Source organism: Nycticebus coucang, chromosome 1 (genome assembly GCF_027406575.1).
Source record: "Nycticebus coucang isolate mNycCou1 chromosome 1, mNycCou1.pri, whole genome shotgun sequence".
Lineage (NCBI taxonomy): Eukaryota > Metazoa > Chordata > Mammalia > Primates > Lorisidae > Nycticebus > Nycticebus coucang.
The window spans coordinates 67,393,130-67,395,322 of NC_069780.1; the positions used below are offsets into that span (position 1 = coordinate 67,393,130).

The window sequence follows — 2,193 nt, forward strand, 5'->3', positions numbered from 1 at the left end:
TGCCAGTTTTCCACTGTTTTAGACCTCCTCTTGGGGTCCAGAAGTCTCTCGCTGACTCCCTGTATCTTCATAGGGGTGATGATAGGCAGATCACAGCAGCCAGAGATGCCTGGAGTCCTATCTCCCCAGAGTCACAGTCCCCAGATGCAGGGAAGCTGTTACTCGGCCGCCACCTTGTTCTCCTTTACCTTCAGCTTTTTTCCTTTTTGTTCAGACTTCCTTTTTTACATGAATTTTAGAATTTTTTTTCTGCCTCTATGAATAAATGATATTGGTATTTTGATAGGAATTGCACTGAATCTATAGATTTCTTTGAGTAGTATGATCATTTTGATTATGTTAATTGTTCCATTACATGAGCACAGGGTGTCATTTCATTTCTTTGTGTCCTTGTCAATTGTGTTCACCAGTGTTTTGTAGTTTTCCTTGTGGAGGTCTTTAGCTCCTTGATTACATTTATAATTTTTATTAGGTATTGTAAATAGGATTGCCTTCTTGATTTTTTTCTCACCGATTTCATTATTGGGCTATGGAAATGCTATTGATTTTGTCTATTTTTTCTTTTTTCTTCTTTTTATTAAAGTTTGAAAATAAAATGGTTGTTTGATGCCATGAAGTAGGTTGCAATGCCTTAACTATATGCATGTTGTCAGGCCTCAGGGCCTCTTCCATCCTGGTCAAGGGAAGTTCTAACCTCTCCCTTTATATAACACAATTTTGTATATTGATATTGTATCCTGAAACTTATATTTATCACATCTAAGAACATTTTGATATAATATTTATTTTTTTGGTATGATCTCTGTTTTTTTTTTTTTTCTAGACATAAGATCATGTCACCAGCAAAGAGGGACAGTTTGACTTCCTCTTTTCCAATTTGGATAGCTTTTATTTCTTGTGCCTGAATGCTTAGACTAGTACTGTACTACCCTGTTTTCCCGAAAATAAGACATCCTCCGGAAATAAGACCTACTTACAGGACAGATAAGACATTCCCTGAAAATAAGAACTAGCACATCTTTAGGAGCACACCTTAAAATAAGACACTGTCTTATTTTCGGGGAAACAGGGTATGTTAAATAGGAGTGGTGAAATTAGGCATTCTTGTCTTATTCCAGTGTTTAGAGAAAAGGCTTTGAGCATTTTCCTATTCAGTAAAATGTTAGCTGTGGATTTATTACCTTTATTATTTTGAGATATGTTCCTTCTATGCTTAGTTTGTTGAGAGTTTTTATCAAAAAGGGTTGTTGAATTATCAAATGCTTTTTTCTACATTTATTGAGGTAATCATATAGTTTTTGTCCTTCATTCTCTTGATGTGCTATATCATATTTATTAATTTGCATATATTGAACCATCTGCACATCTTTTAGATTAATTCCACTTGATCTTGGTGCATTACGCTTTCGATGTATTATTGAATTTGGTTTGCTTATATTTTGTCGGGGATTTTTCTATGTTCATTAAGGACATGGGCCTACAGTTTTTGTTGTTGTTGTATCTATTGCAGATTTTAGTGTCAAGATAATGCTGGTCTTATAGAATGGGTTAGGAAGAATTTTCTACTTTTTAATGTTTTGGAACAGTGTAAGGAGAAGTGAAATTTGGTAGAATTTGGTAGTGAAGTCATCTAGTTCTGGACTTTTCTTTCTTGGGAGATACTTGTTATTACTGATTTACTCTTATTACTCATTATTGATCTGTTCAGGTTTTCTATTTTTTTCTGATTCAATCTTGATAGGTTTCATGTATCCAGAAATGTATTGATTTTGTCTAGGTATTCCACTTTATTAGTTGTTAAGAATAGTCTCTGATTATCTTTAGTATTTCTGTGGTTTGAGTTATAATGTCTCTTTTTTCATTTCTGATTTTATGTATTTGAGTCTTATCTCTTTTTTTCTTTGTTAATCTAGCTAGCAGTTTATTGACTTTACTGATATTGTTGGCAAATCAGCTTTTTATATCACTGATCCTTGCTATTGTCTTTAGAAATCTCTGTTTTGTTTAGTTCTGCTCTGATCTCTCTCTATTTTTTTTTTCTACTAACATCAGCTTTGGTTTGTTCTGGCTTTTCTACTTTCTTGAGTTATATGATTAGATTGTGTAGATAACATCTTTTTACTTCTAAGATATAGGTGTTTATTGCTATAAACTTCTCTCTTAGAACTGCTGTTATGAATTCCATAAGGGTTG

The 2,193-nt window shown here is 33.3% G+C and overlaps 1 non-coding gene across 1 annotated transcript; it reads right to left on the minus strand.

Annotated features, from left to right (window-relative positions):
* Positions 1 to 590: 590 nt before the first annotated feature.
* On the minus strand, positions 591 to 713 carry LOC128593440 (U6atac minor spliceosomal RNA). The gene has a single exon (XR_008382355.1). It is a non-coding gene; the product is annotated as a U6atac minor spliceosomal RNA (small nuclear RNA).
* Between the last annotated feature and the right edge of the window lie 1,480 nt (positions 714 to 2,193).